This window comes from Chrysochloris asiatica, unplaced genomic scaffold, assembly GCF_000296735.1.
Source record: "Chrysochloris asiatica unplaced genomic scaffold, ChrAsi1.0 scaffold00039, whole genome shotgun sequence".
In the NCBI taxonomy this organism is placed as follows: Eukaryota; Metazoa; Chordata; class Mammalia; order Afrosoricida; family Chrysochloridae; genus Chrysochloris; species Chrysochloris asiatica.
The window spans coordinates 2,533,546-2,555,424 of record NW_006408557.1 but is presented as its reverse complement, the minus strand read 5'-3'; the positions used below and the strand labels follow the sequence as shown (position 1 = coordinate 2,555,424).

General features: G+C 38.6%; 1 pseudogene; it reads left to right on the top strand.

The window, feature by feature from the left end:
• Window positions 1–16,362, top strand: part of LOC102827870 — a 53,022-nt pseudogene extending 36,660 nt beyond the window's left edge.
• Window positions 16,363–21,879: the final 5,517 nt, after the last annotated feature.

Sequence of the window (21,879 nt, the reverse complement as noted above, 5' to 3'; positions counted from 1 at the left end):
GAGCCCTCTGCTTACTCAATATATACAAGTAGTATGAGCAAAAAATACCTCTGTAATCATAGAATTTGGGGTAAACTATCCTACACTTATTGATACAATCCCCAATCCCTGTTTGCTTTATGATGAAAATTTATTCCAAACCTGACAACTTTTTACCTCCTTTCCTTCATACTCTATCCCACAGCACTTGCACCTCACACCTGCAATGGTCTTTTAATTTATCTTCCCTTTTCTCTTCTGAAAGCTCTAAAATCTAGTCTCCAAAGTGTAGCCAGACTGTTAAATAGCAGATAAATCATAATATGTCACTCCCCTGCCCCAAATTCCCTAACAATTTCCAATTAGAATAGAATTCAAAGTCTTGCCATGAACCACCAAGTCTTATGGTTCTTGTTGCTGTTATTAAGTGCCATCAAGTTGGTTCTGACTCAGAGCGACCCTGCATGGAATTTCCAATGAGCAGCTGGTGGGTGTGACTCTCCAACCTTGTGATTAGCATTCAGTGCTACACCAGGACTCCCTATTTATTTAAACTTGTCTCCAGTCTTTCTCTTATCCCTCTGCTCTACCACATCGACTTGATTACCATTGTTTGAAAGCAGTAAACTAATTGTCTTGTCCTAAGATTTTTTATTTTGCTGTTTTTTTCTGTGTGAAATGTGTGTAGCTTGACTTTCTGTCTCCCATCATACAAGTCTGTTTTTCAAGAACACATGCTCAGAATAATCCCTACCTTATCTAAAACTATACTCCCCAATAACTCACTATTCAAATACCCTGATTTAATCTGCAAGATACTCTTTTGAACTGTCTTATTTCTTTACCTCTTATTTGGCTATTTTATGTTTCTCTTTCAAGATCATGAACATTATATGGCAGTGCTCTGTCTCTAGTATCTGGAAACCTCTTTAGTGTTAAATAGCATTCAATACATATTTATTAAGTTAGTGAATTAATGAATATCTTACACAATCAAGATGTCAAAACAGTGTTTCTATGAATAGAAGCCTGAATAAGAAGAAATATTCTTTATATAAATATATATAAATCCTTAACTTTTTTTTTAAAGCAAAACAAATCATGGAATCAAAATGGTGGTGGTGGTGGTAGTGTTAAGTGTCATAGAGTCGGTTCCAACTCATAGCACCCTTATATAGGGTTTCAAAGGAAAGGCTGGTGGGTTTGATCTGCTGACTTAAAGGTTACAAGTACAGTGCTTATCCTACAGCACCACACCAGGATGCCAGCTAAGTAATCAATTTGTAGTTCATTTATGATTTACGCATTAAGAAAAACCTGACTTGATCAAATTTACTTGTTTAACTAAGCATGTATTTAAATAAGAAATCTTTTAAATAAAATTCAGCACCAGATATGTTTGTAATGACAGCAGGTAAATACTGTGTCTCAGCTCAAATTACCAAACTTGTCTACAACAGCCACAAGGAATAAGCAATAAAAATGGTATTAACTCAAAGAGCAAATATTAGTAGGCTGAGGCATTTCAATGAAAAATAACTTTCTGAACAATTTAACTGGAGTGAATCAATCGGTAGAAATTGTCATTGAGCTATAAATATAACCAACAATTTTATTCTTCCTTATCACCTCTTTGATGTTATGGGTTTACTATGCATATTTACTTTACACGCCAAGATAGCACATATAAATTTATATTCTTAGGGTGTATTTGTTGATTATTATTTAGAATAAATGATGAATTTGTACTGATCAACTTGCTTAGGTACCAGCTTTCATTCATAGAACATTCTACACATTTGCAAGGTAGATAGTCCACGTGAAAAACATTTACTATCGCCAAAACACATATTGAGGGCAACCAACTTTCACAGGGATTGAGTTTCTCTCCTGGCCTCACTGGCATTACAAAGATCAATGACCATAAGAGTTAGAACATAAAAGTTGAGCCAGACTCTTTGACTCTGCTCTGTGACTACAGTTTTGAGTATGCCACTCCACCTTGTAATGTTGGATAAGAATAACAATTTGTCTCTAGCACTGTCTAAGGATGCTGTGAAGATTAGATAATGCATGTCAGAGAATTTTGAAAGAGGGTTATTTTAGTTCATTTCTTTGTTGTTGTTGGTTTTTTTTATAATTTTGTTTCCTAGAGGTGATCTAAAGGAGCTCTGGTAGCGTAGTGGTTATGAATCGGGCTGCTAACCTCAAGGTTGGCAGTTGGAAACTACCAGCGGTTATGTGGGAGAAAGATGAGGCTTTCTGCTCCTGTAAAGATTTACAGCCTTGGAAACCCTGTACAGGGTCACTATGAGTTGGAACCGACTCCACGGTACTTAACAACAACAAAAGGTGATCTAAGATACCTCATAAAGCAAAGTCCTTATTTTTTATACCTTTTAAATGACAAGGAAAAGAAAAAGTGAACACCAAATTATATACTTTTGACCATGTGATCTTTACTTCTTGAGATTAATATTGTTCTATGTTGTTTAGAAATATTGAAATTAAAGTAATTGACAGTAAGCAATATTGATGTTTCTTTAAACACAAAAAGCTACCAGGAAATGTCTCTTCTCAGGAGAACTCAATCATTTGCTTCCATATCCAAACATTCCAGAGTAATCCATCTCCTATCTGAGGTGAAAGCTAACCTCAAGGTCTATCAGAAATCGAAGCACATGAAAACTATTTACTGTTATAATATGTAAATCACCAAACCTATGAAATCTAAGGTTCTCTGGTGCCCCTGGCTAATATCTTACTTAGTTTATTTGAATAATTCTTCAGTTCATCACTAAATGTATGCCAAAGATCTTGTTAAATAAACAGCATAGGATACATTAAGGATAATTTCATAAAAAATCTTGAGCATGATGACTTAACTATCAATAATGCACGCCTACTCCAATTTTACACACAGAAGTGTCTTTAGGGAAATGACTAGTTCTAAATAGATACCGAACACATTACCATATACCAGGAATCAAAAAGAACAACTCTTTATGGAAAACAATATAGGATGATACCTTATTAATAATGTCCATGAAACCCACCGTGTTTTCACTTTCTATACAGATCTGTCAAGATATGTACCAATGAATCAAAATATTTTGCCCATCTTCACAGTCAAAACTGATAGATCTATAAAATTCCAGCCATCAACTAATTGCAGGAAAATATTTCATCAGCCATTTGATAAAAAATGAAGCATAGTCAACTAGCTTTGTCTCAATGACCTGGTCTATTTGACATTTATGTAACCAATCCAACTTTTTAAACTGAGGATCAAATTGCACCATCTTGAATGTACACTGATGTTCTCCCTACCTCGTGGTGATTCTTGGTCAGCCATTCCTTAATGGTGCTGAGGGCAATGACTGCAGCAGGCTCATTTGGGAAGCCTAAGTGAAGAGCAGAATAAAGCAAATGAACAAGAATAACAGAAACAACAAATGTAAGAAAGAGGTCAGTCATGCCAGAATACTTATCAACATGGTCAGCTTCCAAAGACCAGATAGTTATGCAAAAACAAGCTTTATAGGAAAATGGAGTATGACCACATAATTCCCCCCCCTCACTTATACTGTGAATGTCATGCTAGGCCCCTGTTGAGGTCACCTGCCATAAGTATCTCCCCTTTCCCAAATTGCCTTAGGGGAAGTTGCACCCACATCCCTGCCTGCAGGGAAGAGCTGACCAGTCTTCCAGAGCCAGATGATTCCAGCATTGTCTTTTGCCAACCCATCCTCAGTGTCTGCTCCCAGTCCTACCCTCGTTATATTTTCAGGATAGGCAATTCCAGTTTATCCCCTCAATGACCCTAAAACATCCTTGACAGTTACATTGGGGAAGGGGCTCTCCCTGCAGACTCCTTGACTGCGAATTTTCCCCTTTCACATGGAAAGCCTGTCCCCTTCTGCTTCTGTGCCCACACGGTGTTTGAAAATCCAAAGCTTCCTATAAGGTCTGGCCTCTGCCCTAAAACGTAAGCTGCAGCTGCTGAGCACTCACCTGCTGCTCCCCGACACACCGAGGTGTCCTGACCCACCTTCACTTATACCTACTCAGAAAGAGGCAGTGAGGAAACTTAAGCAGTTGTAAAGGTGCCAGTCATATGACATGGGGTTCCATGAACCCCAGGTTCTTGATTGTGCCATCTCAAGGCACCTTCTGTCAGTTCATGTGGTCCCAGCTGTTAATCAGAGCTACTAGACACTAGAGAAAGACCTAGGATCTTGCTTCTTCCCTTATCCCAAGGATGGTCACCTTCAGGATACTGGTTGCTGCTGCCCCAGCCTCAGTCCCCCAGGTACCTGTGGGCACCCACTGGCCCCATTCTAGCTTAACCTCAGAGTAGAACTGTTGTCCGTTGACTTTCCATGGATTATTTTTCAGAAGTAGAATGATCGTCCTTTCTGAAACACCTAGGAGTATATTTGAAACTCCAAGCTTTGTATTAGCAACCAAAGGCATTGACCATTTGCTCCATTGAGGAACAACCCAAAAGAGAAGTACTCCTGAAATAGAGATGTCTGCCATTTAAAATACCAAGTATTATCAGAGGGTAAGTAACTCACATGGCTGGTTCAGATACCAGTAAACTTTCAGAGAAAGCATGCTGAGAAAACAGGAACAAAAGAGCAGAGGTGTTTGTTCCCATTTCGAAGAACAAATATGCTTTCTGATTTGGTTTCTACAGAATTAGAAACTGCATTAAGAAAGGCTACAAAACAAAGCCAAGATAAGTTTCATTTATCTTTATTTATAAACCACAGAAAATTATCATGGCATGAAAAGTTTACAAGCATTCTTGAGCATTCTTAAATTCATCTTTGACTGTTTTAAATGTCGCTTTGGTTTATTTTTCTTTCAATGCAGGCTTCAAAATGTGAAAACAAGTTGTTGGGTTGTTTTTTTTAAAGTTCTCTGTTAATGTATTGTTTCATTAAAGATATTATTATTGAATCAAAAAACATAGTTACATAGACACTTCTAGTGAGTCTCTGTCCTCCAAAAACCCAAAATTTGCAGAAGGAAATTGATAAGCAAATAGACAAATACATTAGCACATGAAATGTACATTCTGGGTTTGAAGACATAGATGGAGAAGTTTAAGCAAGAAAGAGTGGGCAAAGGCATACCAGTAAACAATAGGGTTTAGGAAGAAAGTTACAAAGTGGGAGAAGGTGTCTTAAGAAGTAAATTGCAAGTAACAAAACATTAATAAAATAGGTGAAATCAAGGTGAATCCCTGGAGGCCACAGAAAGGAGAGGCCAGAATGAGCATTGGCAAGACGGCATAAATCATAAGGGCTTTTTAGTTCATCTCTTCTGGTTCAGCAGTGGACTGTGAACCACAAGGTCGGCAGTTCAAACCTGTCAGCTGCTCCTTGGAAACCCTATACAGGGATGCTTTGGGTCAGAATCAACTTGATAGCACTTAACTTCCCTGAGTTTAACACTTGCATTTATAACCATTTGTAGATGTCCTCTTGTGCTTCAGCACCAGAGATGCCACTTTCTTCCCTAAAAAGAACTTCTTTTATAGTCATATTTGAATATTTCCGTTACATATTTTTGTTAATTGAATTCTTAAGACATCATTACTCTGAAATACCTTAAGTTGCTCCTTCCTTTCCTTTCTTTTCCACTGTCATTGGTCATATGGGTCAACCGTCTCCTGGACCACTACAATAGAATCCTAATTGTGCTCCTTTAGTCGTCCCCTTTTTCCAATTTATCCGATGCACTGTTTTCAAACGATTCTTCCTAAAGTATAACTACCACCTCATCACAAGCTTATACAAAACGATGGCAGCTTTAGTGATTCTTCAGCTCCTACAACTAGCATGACAGACTCCAATGGTTCTAAGATGTCTTCCTAAACTTGTGTCTAAGTTGTAATTATTTTTTCTCCCCCTATGAAAAATTCTTCTTCAATTTTTTGGACATGTTTAAGAAAGTACTTATATTTAAATTTTAAAAAGAGAAAAAGAAAATTACAGGGCTATAGAAAGCCAATACATACTGAAGTCACACCCAGTTGCAATGGTCATTGATATTAACTTTTACCTAAAAAGACATTATGCCCCACAGAGAAATTCTTAAGTAACCATAGCAACTATGGTCAATTTTCAATTATTTATGACCTTCTGGTAACTCTCCCACATCAAGACTTCCAACTTCTGAGATATGCTCCTATTCAATACATTGTTTTCATATCTCTGTATGATTTTAACATCCAAAAGGAGGGCCTACCTAACACCTGGCCTGGCAGTTACTTGACCTGTTCATCTTCAACAGCATCCTTCTCCAGTCTACCACAGCCACCTCACCCCTATATTATACTCTTGATATGGATATTTCATCTATACTACAAAATTGTACATTTAAGTAGCGCACTTTCAAAACCTAGTCTATGTTTAGCTTGTGTGTTCAGCTACTTTCCAAAGCTTGTTTATTTCCTTGGATCTTTTTCAACAGAGTATTCTTCTACATTTGCAACTCCATTTGTCTTGTTTTGACATTTTGCCACACTTTTACAGCCAAGATTCTTTGGATCACAAGTCTAGCAACACTTTTGTATGCAATTGTCCTTTTTTTTTTTTTGCCTGATTACACTTATCCAGCAAAACACCAATGTTGTTGCTGTTAGGTGCCATCAAGTTGGTTCTGACTCATAGTTACTCTACGAAGAACAAAATGAAACAATGCTGGGCCCTGATTCAGCCTCACAACTGTCATTATGCTTGAGCCTGTAGCTGCTGCAATTGTGCCAATCAATCTCACTGGGGGACCTCCTCTTTTTCACTGACCCTCCACTTTACCAAACAGGATGTCCTTCTCTAGGGACTGGTCCCTCCTGATAAATTGTCTGAAGTATGAGAGACAAAAGCTCACCATCCTGACTTCTAAGGAACATTCTGGTTGTACTTATTACAACACAGATTTGTTTATTTGTGGGATTTTTTTTGGCAGTCTGTGGTACTTTTAATATTATTTTCCAATACCATAACTCAAATTCATCAATTTTTTTATGGTTTTCCTTACTCATTGTCCAAGTTTCACATGCATATAATGGTATTGAAAATACCATGGCTTGGATCATGCACACCTTAGTTCTCAAAGTGATATCTTTGCTCTTGAACATTTTAAAGAGGTCTTGTGCAGCATATTTGCCAAATGCAATACATTGTTTGATTTCTTGACTGCTGCTTTTGTAAGTGTTGATTAAGGATTTAAACAAATTGAAGTCTTTGACAACTTCCATCTTTTCTCCATTTATCAAGATGTTATTTATTGGAATGTTGTTGTTGAGTCAGTTCTGACTCATAGTAGCCCTATATAGGGTTTCTAAGGAGTGGCTGATGAGTTTGAACCACTGATCTTGTGGTTCAAATTGACCTTGAGGTCCAGTGCTTTATATTTTGATTTGGGTTATAGTTATACATGTATGTATTTGCAAATACATATATAATTGCACATACATGCATGTACCTATATGTATGGCTATATGTAAATGTATAAACATAAGCCAGATAAAGATATAAAGCATTTACATCTGAGAAGGCTATCTTTTCCTAAATAATGTCTACCTCCCAAAGTAACTACAATTCTGACTTATATCCATGTTGTTGTTGTTGTTGTTTTTAGGTGCTATCGAGCTGGTACTGACTCACAGTGACCCTCTGCACAACAGAACGAGACACTGCCCAGTCCTGGGTCAACTTCACAATCATTGTTGTGCCTGATCCCATTGCTGCTGCCACTGTACAATCCATCTAATGGGGGATCTTTTTCTTTTTTTTTTTTTTCCAACCCTCCACTTTACCAAACATGATTTCCTTCTACAGAGATGGTCCCTCCTAACAATATGGATGAGAGGTGAAGTCTGGCCATCCTGGCTTCCGAGGAGCATTCTGGCTGTACTTCTCCCAACACAGACTGGTTTATTCTATTGGCAGTCCATGGTACTTTTTATACTCTTCTCCAACACCATTATTCAAATGCATCACTTATTCTATGGTCTTCCTTATTCACTGACTAACTTACACATGCAAATGAGGTTATTGAAAATACCATGGCTTGGATCGGGCAAACCTTAGTCTTCAAACTGTCATGTTTGCTCTTGAACACTTTAAAGAGGTCTTATGCAGCAGATTTACCTAATGCAATATGTTACTTGATTTCTTGATTGCTGCTTCCATGAGTGTTGATGGTTGATCTGAGGAAAATGAAGTCTGTGGCAACTTCAATCTATTCTCCATTTTTATATATGTTATTTATTGGTCCAGTTGTGAGGATTTTTGTTTTCATTACATTGAGGTGCAACCCATACTGAAGGCTGTGGTCTTTAATCTTAATCAGTAAGTACTTTAAGTCCTCTTTGCTTCCAGCAAGCAAGGCTGTATCATTTGCATATCATAGGTTGTTAATGAGTCTGCCTCCAATCTTGACACCACGTTTTCCTTCATGTAATCCAGCTTTTTGGATTATTTGCTTAACATACAGATTGACTAAGTATGGAGAAAGAATACAACCCTGGCACACACTTTTCCTAATTTTAAACCATTCTGTTCCCTTGTTCTGTTTTAACAATTTCCTCTAGGTCTATGTACAGTTTCCTCATGAGAACAATTCAGTGTTCCAGAATACTCATTCTCCACAATGTTGTCTATAACTTGTAATGATCCATACAATTTAAAACATTTATGTAATTATTATTGTTGTTGGATGCCATTGAGTCACTTTCAACTCATAGTGACCCTATGAACAACGAAAGAAACACTACCCTGTTGTGTGCCAACCTCACAATTGTTGCTACGGTTGAGTCCATTGTTGCTGTCAGTGTGCCTGGGAGTCTACCTCTTTTTCTCTGACCTTCCACTTTACGAAACATGACATCCTTCTCCAGGAACTGGTCCCTCCTGATAATATGTCTGAAGTGTGAAAGACACAGTCTGATCGTCTTCGCCCCCAATGCACTTTCTCCAACACAGATTCATTTGTTCTTTTGTCTGGTCCATGAAGCTAGAGCCAAGTGCCTTCAAGCTGAGGTTTATGGTGGAGTGATGTGCCCTGTTAGCATTTATCAACACCCTAAAAGATCTGCATAACATTGCTGGAGCAAGGCAGAGACCAGGCCCAGGAGCCAAGTACCTGAGAAAGGTCTACCTGTGGACATGACTTAAATGAAACTGTCCTGACAGAAAGAACTGTGCCTTGAGCAATTCTGATTCTGAATTGTAAACTGTGTGTATGATGTCAGAGTTTTGTGTGGCTATTGCAATGTGGTTCAAGCTCACCAGTTGCTCCTTGGAAACCCTATACAGGGTCGCTATGGGTCGGAATTGACTCGATGACACTTATCGACAACAATGACAATTGCAATGAATTATCTAACCCAGATTAGAAGCAGAGAGTGCTGTGGAAGGGATGGTTGTTTCAATTTTTTGCCAAATAACATCCTTGTACTTGCCTTCCAGAGTCCTGATGTGGTGCTGTAAGAAAGGCACGTTGCTGTTAAATGCATGGTCTGATGTTCAAGCCCATCAGTCACTCCTTAGAAACCTTATTCAGGTTGGCTATGAGTTGGACCCGACTTGATGGCACTTAACAACACATGCCTTCCAGAGGACATTGCATGAATTTCTGTTTTATGCATATTTAGGAGTAGGACAGTTCATTCACAGTTGATAAAATATTTAATCCTAGTAGATTCTGTCAAGCAGTTTTCCTAAGTGCCAATTTACACTTCCCCCAGAAGTACATAAAAGCTTAAAATAATCTGTCTGTGTCTCCCAGTCAGTTAGTTAGCTTGTCAAGTTGTACTTAAGAATTACACTTTATTGGACACATTTAAAACCAAGATAGATTTAAGCCAATCAATATCTTTTCTAGATGGAAGTCCAGACAAGTTTTATGACTTAGCAGTATTTTTACGAAAACCTAGTGAGACGCTTAAGTAAGAAAAAGAACAAAACTGTCAACTTAATATTAAAATAATTTTTAAAAAGAGAAAATACTAAGTAAGTTGAGTTTGCAATTGTTGTCATACACGGTAGATTAAATATCTCACTAGACACATATTTTCCATTCACTTGTCTATTCAACATATATTTGTTTCCAACAGTTGTCTTTTGTAGGAAGCGAAAGCAGTCAAGTTTTTCTTCTAGGAAAAGTAAACAGTGAAATTTTTCTTGCAGGAAGAGAAAGCAGTGAAGACTTACTTAAGGTTCTACCCCACCATTGAACTGTCTTGTTATTTGTTAGAATCAATGGAAAAATGGACTGTTTTCAATATAGTTACAGTAAATCAGGTTTTGATCTTTATTTAAGCAATTTTTTCTCCAGCGTATTTTATTTGTTTGTTTGCTTGCTTTTCTTTTGTTAACTCCTCAATATCGTTAATTTAGCCTGTTGACTGTTCTCATGTAGAACTAGTTTTGCTCTACTGATATAAATCTCAAATATATTCAACTACAATTTTAGCATTTTCTAGTCCTGGTGTGGCACTGTAGGATAAGCATTGGGTTGCTATTCGTAAGATCAGTGGTTCAAACCTACCAATTGCTCCTCAGAAATTCTATACAGGGTCACTAAACATCAGAACAACTAAAATTAAAATAGCTGTACAAAAATGGTGTGAGGTTTGACCTAGATTAGCTGGCTAGTTGGCGAAAACTAGAACTCAAACCAAGGAAGATAAATATGTTTGACACTGAGAATAAGTGTAAATTGCTACAATTTGATGAACTACACTTTTGCCTATGATGTGGTGACTTAAAATTCCAACTGGAATGAAAGGATTCTTCATATCAAGGAACAACATTGTTTCCTCACTGTACTGGGTTGATAGGGATGGGAAATATAGACATTGGTTATCAAAAATGGGGGCAGGGGATACAAAGGTATGAAGTGACTGACTTAAAAGCTTCCATGTGTATACTTAGTTGCAGAATTAAAGGGAATGGAAAAGACATAGAGAGCAGAAGGGATAAGAAAACATGATCCTTCAATATGCTGTCTACAAGAGACATATAAAAAACTTGGAGGCAGCCTAAATATCCATCAACCAAAGAATGACTAAATAAACTCTGATAGATATACACAGTAGACTACTATAAATCAGTAAAGAATAATAGAACAGAAGATATTCTTGAGAGAAAAAAATGACAGGAAAAATACAAAACAATAACAACAGTCTGACTGACTACTACAAGAACAAGCAAGTTGCTGCCCAGGAGACATCAAGGAAAGTGGTTGGTTTCCTCAGGGCAAACCCCCTTCCAAGACTAAGACTCAATGGGAATACATGAGCAGACATGCGCTGTGACTGGTGACCAAGTTCGTCACTGATAAGGGGAAGTGATGGAAAATCAGCAATGAAGCAGCAGTCTAAGACTTCTTAGACTTCTGTAAAGCCAGGTGGAGATCTGGCTGGCCAGCAGTGTGGCAAGACCTGGGGACTCCTGGGCCCAGAGTCAGTGACATAGCCACAGAGGACTAGAGTGAAGAGTGAAGTGTCCTGCTGATAAGAAGTGAGGGCATATGCATAAGAACACCCACACTTGCAGATAATACCCACTTGACCTGGCTTCAATGCCTGGATGATCAGCGCTCAACTAGAAGAAGAAAGAAGAGGAAAAACAGAGAGATCTGATACAATTTGATGAACTTGGCTTACACCTATGGATGCAGTAGCTCAAAAGAGGGAACAAATCTTTACAGCGAGGGTCATTCCCACCCCCTTGATACACAGGGTAGACAAGGATAGGCAACTTGGACATTGGCTACTCAAAATGGGGGGAGCTACAACGACAAGAAGTGACTGGCTTGCAAGCATTCAAGAGGGAGCCTAGATCCGGAGGAAGGTAAAAGCTCCACTGAGTAGTATCTAATCTGTCTGGGCGGGGCTGATGAAAGGAGATGGGGATAACACTCATGTGGTACAATAGTGAATAATTGCTATCAGGATTGACTGTGAGGGTTGGAAATCTAAAGGTAGACATTTTGTAGCAAAAGGAGGGGAGTGATTGACTTTGCAGTCCAGGAGCAGAGGTCCCTGGGACCATCAAGGGAGAAGAGTGGAGTGCGGGACCCTACCCAGAGAAGCAGCGATGCCAGAGATGGAGGCAGAGACAACGACAGGGAGAGAGGGAATGGCTGGGGATTCTAGACCCAGAGAGGGAGAGGGGCTGTGTACTGATGACCAAGGGGAAGGCTTGCATGGTCTACCCTTTGCTTGGTTCATGATGCATGGAGGGGATTGTAACCATGGCAATGAAAAGATATATGATAGGATGAATGTAAAGCTAATGTTCTCCCATGTAAACTATCACATAATTCACAATAAAACATTTTTAAAAATTGAAGAATAGTAATGATGAACCTATGAAACAACTCAAAATGTGGTTTAACCTGAAGGATATTGCTTGCTGAGTGAAATTAGCCAATCACAAAAGGATAATTACTGCATGAGACCAATGTTGTAAAAAGTTAAAAAAAAAAAAAAGTTTTCTTGATAAAAGAAACAATCTATGATGGTCACGGGGTGGAGGAAGAGAAAATTATTCACAGGCTAGAGGACAGATACATTCAGATGGGTGACAGGACAGGGAATATACAAGAGTGAGGGTTAGCAGAGGAAAGATGAAGGTAGCAGGAGACACAGGGAGGTATACAATAGAAAAGCAAATAGAGGTAAATACTATTAACTGTTGGTACAGAGAGAAGATTGCAACCATGTAATTAAGCAAAGTATAAGATTTGTTGAATGTAAAACTGATGATCTGCTTTGTAAAACATCACTGAATTCACAAGAAAAAGTTGGAAAAAAGAATGGCACGAGGATGGAAGCATCTGACCTTCTCTAGCTTCACAATGGGGGAAGAAGATCAAGATCAACAAACAGCTCTAGGCTGATTCCTATGAGGTAGAAGTCAGACATGTCTCCACCTCCAACTTTTTTTTTTTTACTAATTTTGACACCAACTGTCTGTCCCAGGGACTCCCTCTAAATCTCTGCTGGGTTCAGGATTTCATTACAATGACCACACAGCACACACAGGCCATATTCACAGTTCTAGGGGTGACTAAGGAAGTTGTTGTTGCTTTTAAGTGCCATCAAAAGTTGATTCCAACTCAGAGCAACACTGTATGGGAATTTCAAGGAGCAGTTGGTGGATTTAAACCACCAACTTTGTGGTTTGCAATAGTGCCACACCAGGGAAGTAAAAGTTATAATTCAGGTTCAGAAATGCTAAGTATTGTTACTAAGTGCCATCAAGTCAGTTCTGACTCATAGCAAACCTATGCACAACAGAATAAAACACTGCCCAGTCTTGCACCAACAACCTCACGATTGTGGTTATGCTTGAGCCCATTGCTGCTGCCACTGTACCAATCCATCTCGTTTCTCTGACCATCTACTTTACCAAACATGATGTCTTTCTCCAGGGACTAGTCCTTCCTGACAATATGTCTGAGAGACAAAGTCAGTCCATTTTGGATTCCAATGAGCATCTGCCTGTTTCTCTTCCAACACAGATTTGTTTGTTCTTTTGACTGTCTACAGTACTCCATAACTCAAGTGTATCAATTTTTCTACCATCTTTCTTATTCACCATTCAACTTTCAAATGCTTATGAGGTTGTTAGTTCAGATTCATCTTAGTTTTCAAACTGATATCTTTGCTCTTAAACACTTTAAAGAGGTCTTGTGCAGCAGATTTGCTTAATGTAATACTCATTTGCTATCTTGACTGCTGCTTCCATGACTTAATGGTGGATTTGAGCTTAATGAAGTCTTTGACAACTTCAACCCTTTCTCCATTTATATGGGTGTTTTTTATTGGTCCAGTGATAAGGGGTTTTGTTTCTTTACATTGAGATGCAACTCATACCAAAGAGTAGTCTTTGATTTTCTTCAAAGAAGACATCTTTAAAGTCTTCTCGGCTTTCAGCAAGCAAGGTTTTGTCATCTGCGTATTGCAAGTTGCTTATGATGCCACGGTTTTCTTTATATAATCTAGCTTCTTGGATTATTTGCTCAGCATACAGACTGAATAAGCATGATGAAATAATACAACCCTGGCATTCACCTTTCCTAATTTTAAACTATTCAGTGTTCCCTTGTGCTGTTCAAATAACTGCCTCTTGTTTTATGTACAGGTTCCTCATAAGAACAATTAAGTGTTCCAGAATACTCATTCTCCACAATGTTGTTCACAGTTTGTCATGATCCACACAGTCAAAAACCTTTGTGTAGTCAATGAAGCACAGGTAAACATCTTTGTGGTATATTCTGCTTTCAGCCAAGATCCATCTGACATCAGCAATGATATCCCTCATTCCAGGTCCTCTTCTGAATCTGGCTTGAACCTCTGGAAATTCTCTGTCAATGTATGGTTGCATTCATTTTTGTGTTATCTTTAGGAAAATTTTACTTGCATGTGATATTGATATTGTCCAATGCTTTCCACATTCCATTGGGTTACCTCTCTTTGGAAGGTGTACAAATATAGATCTCTTCCAATCAGTGGACAGGTAGCTGTCTTCCAAATACCTTGGCATAGACAAATGAGTGCCTCCAGTGTTGCACCAGTGTGTTGAAAGAGTTCAATCAGTATTCCATAAATTCCTGACTTGTTCTTTGCCAATGCCTTCAATCCTTCAATGCACCTTGGACTTCATCCTTTAGTATCATTAGTTCTTGATCATATGATGCCTCTTGAAATGGTTGAATGTTGACCATTTCTTTTTGGTGCAATAACCCTGTGTATTCCTTTCATCTTCTTTGATATTTTCTTAATCATTCAATATTGTGCCCATAGAATGTTTCAATATTTCAAGTCAAGGCTTGATTTTTTTTTTTTTCTTCAGTTCCCTCAGCTTAAGAAATGCTGAGCATGTTCTTTCCTTTTAAGTTTCCAACTCCAGGTTTTTGCACATTTCATTATAGTATTTGACTTTGTCTTCTCAAACTGCTCTTTGAAATTTTCTATTCAGTTCTTTTACCTCCTCTTTTCTTCCATTTGCTTTAGCATCTCTATGCTGGAGAGCAATTTTTAGTCTCTTCTGACAACGATTTTGGTCTTTTCCTTCTTCCTTGTCTTCTTAATGACCTTTTGCTTTCTTCCTGTATGATGATATCTTGATGTCATACCATAACTCTTCTGGTCTTTAGTGTCTAATGCATCAAATCTGACCTTCAGATGGTCTCTAAATTCAGGTGAGATATATTCAAGGTCACTTTGTGGCTCTTGTAAACTTGTTTTCTTTTTCTTCAGTTTCAGCCTGCATTTGCATATGAGCAATTGATGGTGTGTTCCACAATCTGCTCCTGTCATGTTTTGCCTGATGATATCGAGCCACAGATGTAGTCAATTGGATTTCTGTGTATGCCATCTGGTGAGGTCCATGTGTAAAATCGTTTTTTGTGTTGTTTAAAAAGGTATTTGCATCCATTTTGGAGAGACAGGGAAGCGGGGGCTCTTCTGATCAAGCGGCCCTGAAACAAGGAGCGGTGGAGTAAGAGAAACCAGGAGCTCAAGGTTTAGCTGCAGTAGCAGTACCTTGGAGTGCACCAAGCGTGCAGGGTAGTGGGTGGGGTCCTGGTGTTTGGCTTCCCTACTGTGTCCTGTTTCGACAACGAACACGTCTCGGCCTGTCAGAAATAAGAAGGTCGTTGATTATTCAGTTTCTGGAATCTGACGATGCTGATGAAGATTATGGAAGAGATTCAAGTCCTCAGCTAAGAAAATGTGATTATCTCGAGAAGCTAAAACTAAGAGGCGGTCTGGAAAGAATTCACAGGAAGACAGTGAGGACTCAGAAGAAAAAGATGTGAAGACCAAGAAGGATGGTTCTCACTCAGCAGTTGATAGTGACGATGAAAAGATCATAAAAATGTGCGCCAGCAACGACAGGCAGCTTCTAAAGCAGCTTCTAAGTAGAGAGAAATGCTTATGGAAGATGGGGGCAGTGAGGAAGAACAAGAAGAGGACGAGTCACCATTCCATGAAAAAGATTCTGGCAGTGGTGAAGACTTCCTAATGGAAGACGATGATGACAGTGACTATGGCAGTTCAAAAAAAGATAAACAACAAGATGGTTAAGAAATCCAAACCTGAGCAAAAAGAAAAGAAAATGCGTAGACCCAGGCTAAAAGCAAGAGTGACACCAAGTCCAGTGAAAGGCAAAGGGAAAGTGAGTCGTCCGTTCCACAGCTTCAGAGGCATCAAAGGAAAAGACTCCTTCCCCCAAAGAAGACGACTAGGAACCAGAAAGCCCTCCAGAAAAGAAAACATCTGCCAGCCCTCCACCAGAAAAATCTGGGGATGAAGGGTCTGACGATGAATCCCAGTCTGGGGATGATTAAAACTGACGATGGTTTGGGGAGAGATTTTATTAACAAAGAAAGAGAACCGTCTTAAGATAGAACATGGTTTGATTATGGCTTGAAGTGTGGGCTTTGAATGCGTGTTTCCATTTGTTGAAGATAACATTTTCTCTCTCTCTCTCTCTCTCTCTCTCTCTCTCTCTCTCTCTCTCTCTCTCTCTTTCTCTCTCTCTCTTTTTATTTAAAGAAAACCATTGTATGTATAAGTTACTTTTTGGATGTCATCTTGTCTTCTCTTTGCCACCCACTCCTCCAACCCACCCCTAGTCTCCAATGAAAGCCGTGCCAAATGAATCACCAGATTGACTACTCCATCTCTTTATTTTAATGGAAGGCTTACCACAGTGGTGAAGCAATAAGATTTAAGATGAACACAAGTTGAACAGTAATCAGAAAGTGCAGAAAGGTTTTAATTAAAAATGATTGCTTCTTTCTCTGCCTGTACTTTAAAACAACAACAAAAATCAATTGTCCTCTGATATTAGCTTTTATAACCTATATACATGAGCTTCGATTTCTTTTTTTTTTTAAATCATGCATTAAAACTTCCATTGATGAGAAGCAGGTAGGAGATGAAGACTAATTTTGAGTTGGAGTGCAAAGTACTCATATTTTTATCTTGGGGGAGGGTGTGGATAAAAGGATTGTCAAGCCTTGTTGGGGGGGGGGGTAAGCTTTCTTTTATATTCACTACTTGGTATTTCTGAGGTGAGAGCCAGTGAGCCTTTATCCTGCTGCAGTCTTTAAGAAGATTACACTTTTAAAAAGGAAAGAAAAAAAGGCAGGGACCACCAAAACTGAAATCACTCTTGATTTTGGATCTCATTCTCTAATGGTTTGTTCATGTTTTTAAAATATATGTGTATCTGCTCTGTTTCTGGTATAAACTTTACCAAGTATATTTCCCTTCCCACCTCTGCCCCTGGGGGAAAAAAAAAAGTGAAAAAAATCCTAGAATTTAAATGGCAAGATCAATCTATATATCACAGTGAATTTCTTCTCAAACTTACAATATTGTCTAGGCTTTAAGCAAATAAAGTACCAATTAATGCAAAACTTTAAAAATAAAAGAAAAAATGTACTTGCAATGAAGAAGTCATTGGTGTTGCAAAATGTTATCATGTGATCACCAGCATCATTTCTGACACCAAGGCCATATTTTCTAATTAGTGATCCTTCCTTTTTATTGTCACCCTTTGCGTTCCAATCTCCAGTAACGATAAACATATCTTGATTGATTGCTCAATTCTAACTGAAGAAGTTGATAGCATTCTTCTATTTAACATCATTTACTTTTAGCTTTGGTGCATAAATTTGAATAATAGTATTATTAACCTGTATTCCTTGTGCTGTTGTTGTTAAGCACTGTGGAGTCAGTTCCAACTCAGAGTGACCCTGCACAGGGTTTCCGAGGCTGCAAATCTTTGCTGGAGCAGAGAGCCTCATCTTTCTCCCGCAGAACAGCTAGTAGTTTCCAACTGCCGACCTTGAGGTTAGCAGTCCAATTCATAACCACTATGCTACCAGAACTCCTTGTATTCCTTGTAGGTGTATTGATATTATCCTATCAATAACAGTATTGTACTTCAAGACAGATCTTGATATATTCTTTCTGATGATGAATGTAATGTCATTCCTCTTCAATTTGTCATTCCTGGCATAGTAAACCATGTGATTTTCAGATTCAAAATGGCTAATACCAGTCCGCTTCAGCTCACTAATGCCTAGGATATCGATGTTTATGCATTCCATTTCATTTTTGACAATTTCCCTTTTTCTTTTTTCTTTTTTTTGTTATCTGTTCATTGGTCTCTCACAGTCTGCACACCTCCATTCTGATGACTAGAGGGGATGCCTGAGCAAATGGACACCCCACCACCACCCTTGGATGGTTCTACTACACATGCACACAGACTTCCTCAATATTTAAAGTGACAATTTCCACTTAAAACCAAACGGCCACCACTCATCTGTCAGTTTGTCATACTGTGGTGGCTTGTGAGTTGTGATTCTGAAAGCAATGCCACCGGGTTTTAAATACCAGCAGGGTCCCCCACGGTGGACAGGTTTCAGATGAGCTTCCAGATGAAGACTAGGAATAAAGAGTGACGAAATACTTCAGAATATTTAGTCACTGAAAACATTATGAACAGCAGAGAAACACTGTCAGATATAGTGCCAGAAAATGAGCCCCTCAGGTTTGAAGGCACTCAAAATGCAACTGGGGAAGAGCTGCCTCCTCAAACTAGACTTGACAGTAATGACGCGAATGGAGTAAAGCCTGTTGGGAGAAAAAAGACCACGGATCCTTCATTTTCTGATGGGGGCACAACACAAAATGAAGAGAAACAGTAGTAAACATCCACTGAAAATTGGAACATGGAATGTACAAAGTATGAATTTGTGAAAATTGGAAGTTTCAAAAATGAAATGGAATGCATAAACATCGATATCTTAGGCATTAGTGAGCTGAAATGGACTGGTATTGGCCATTTTGAGTCTGACAACCACATGGTTTACTATGCCGGGAACGACAAATTGAAGAGGAATGGTGTTGCGTTCATTGTCAAAAAGAACATATCCAGATCAGTCACGAGGTACAACCCTGTCTGTGATAGGATAATATCCATGCACCTACAGGGAAACCCAGTTAATACCATTATTATTCAAATTTACTCACCAACCACTAAAGAAAGTGAAGAGGAAATAGAAAACCAACTTCTTCAATCTGAAATCGATCAAACATGTAATCAAGATGTATTGCTCATTACTGGTGATTGGAATGTAAAGGTTGGGAGAAAAGAGGAAGGAGCAGTAGTTGGGAAATATGCCCTTGGTGACAGAAATGATGCTGGAGAACACATGATAGAATTCTGTAAAACCAATGATTTGTTCATTTCAAATACCTTCTTTAGACAGCATGAGATGACTGTACACATGGACCTCACGAGATGGATTACATAGAAATCAAATTGAACACATCTGCAGAAATAGACGATGGAAAAGCTCCATATATTAGTCAAAACAAGGCCAGGGGCAGACTAAATTAGTCATATGCAAATTCATACTGAAGCTGAAGAAAATGAAAACAAGTCCACCAGAGGCAAAATATGACCTTGAATACATCCCACCTGAATTTAGAGATCATCTATCTGAAGAACAGATTTGATACATTAAACACTACAGACTGAATACCAGCAGAGTTGTAGGATGACATTAAGAACATCAAACATGAAGAAAGCAGAAAGTCATTAAGAAGACTAGAAAGAATGAAAAGGTCAAAATGGATGTCAGAAGAGACACTGAAACTTGCTCTCCAGCATAGAGATGCAAAAGCAAATGGAAGAAATGAGGAGGTCCAAGAGCTGAACAGAAAATTTCAAAGATCAAGTTGAGAAGATAAAGCCAAATATTACAACAAAATGTGCAAAGATCTGGAATCAGAAAACCAAAAAGGAAGAACATGCTCAGCATTTCTTAAGCTTGCAGAACTGAAGAAAAAAATTCAAGCTTCGACTTTCGTTACTGAAAGATTCTCTGGGCAAATTATTGAATGATGCAGAAAGCATCAAGAGAAGATGGAAGGAATACACAGAGTCACTGTACCAAAAGGAAATGACTAATGTTCAACTGTTTTAAGAAGTAACATATGATCAAGAGAGTCAATGATACTGAAGGAAGAAGTGCAAGGTGCATTGAAGGAATTAGCAAAGAACAAGGCACCAGGAATTGATGGAATAAAAATTGAAATCTTTCAAGAAAGTAAGGTGGCACAGAAGGCACTCACTCATCTCTGCCAAGAAATTTGGAAGACAACTATCTGGCCGACTGATTGGAAGAGATCCATATTTGTGCCCATTCCAAAGAGAGGTGACCCAAAGGAATTTGGAAATCATCGGACAATCTCTTTGATATCCCATGCAAGTCAAGTTTTACTAAAGGTAATACAGAAATTGCTACAATCATACACTAACAGAGAACTTCCAGAGGTTCAAGCCAGATTCAGAAGAGGCCGTGGAATGAGGGATATCATTGCTGATGTCTGATGGATCTCGGCTGAAAGCAGAGAATGCCAGAAAGATGTTTACCTGTGCTTTATTGACTACACAAAAGCTTTCAATTGTGTGGATCATGACAAGCTATGGACAACATTGCAAAGTATGGGTATTCTGAACACTTAATTGTGCTCATGAGGAATCTGTATCTGGACCAAGAAGCAGTTGTTCAAACAAAACATGGGAACACTGAATGGTTTAAAATTTAGAAAGGTTTGTGACAAGGTTGTATTCTTTCACCATACTTATTCAACCTGTATGCTGAGCAAATAATCCAAGAAGCTGGGTTCTCTGAAGAAAAACGTGGCATCAGGATTGGAGGAAGACTCATTAACAACCTGCGATATGCAGAGGATACAACCTTGCTTGCTGAAAGTGAAGAGGACTTAAAATACTTACTGATGAAGATCAAAGAGCACAGCCTTCAGTGTGGATTACATCTCAATGTACAGAAAACAAAAATCCTCACCACTGGACCAATAAAGAACATTCTTATCAACAGAGAAAAGATTGAAGTTGTCTAGGACTTCATTCTTCTTGGATCAACTATCAACACTCACGGAAGTAGCAGTCAAGAAATCAAACAACGTATTTCATTAGGCAAATCTGCTCACAAGACCTTTTTAAAGTGTTGAAGAACAACGATGTCAGCTTGAGGACTAAGGTGCACCTGACCCAAACCATGGTATTTTCAATAACCTCATATGCATGTGAAAGCTGGACAGTGAATAAGGAAGATCGTAGAAGAATTGATACTTTTGAGTTATGGTGTTGGAGGAGAATACTGAAAGTGTCATGGGCTGCCAAAAGAACCAATGGATCCATTTTGGAAGAAATGCAGTCAGAGTGCTCCTTGGAGGCCAAGATGGCCAAACTTCGTTTCTCCTACTTTGGACATATTGTTAGGAGGGAACAGTAACTGGAGAAGGATATCATGTTTGGTAAGGTGGAGGGTCAGAGCAAAAGATGAAGACCCCCAACGAGATGGATTGGCCATGTGGCAGCATCAATGGACCAAGTGTGGCAACAGTAGTGAGGTTGGCCCAGGATCGGGCAGTGTTTCATTCTACTGTGCATAAGGTCACTATGGATCAGTACCAACTCGATGGCACCTAACAATAACAACAATACTTTGTACATTCCATGTTCTGATTATTAATGGATGTTTACAGTTGTTTCTCTTCATTTTGAGTTGTCCTCCATCAGCAAATGAAGGTTCTGAAATTTTTACTCCATTTGCGTCATCACACTCAAGTGTACTTTGAGAAGGCAGATCTTCCCTGGTTATATTTTAGTGCCTTTCAACCTGAGAGGCTCATCTTCTGGCACTATATCTGACAACATTCTGGTGCTCTTGTTGAGTTGAATATTGAATATTCTGGTGTTAACAGTGTTCCATTGCTATTCATAAGATTTTCAGTGACTAAATATTCAGAAGTAG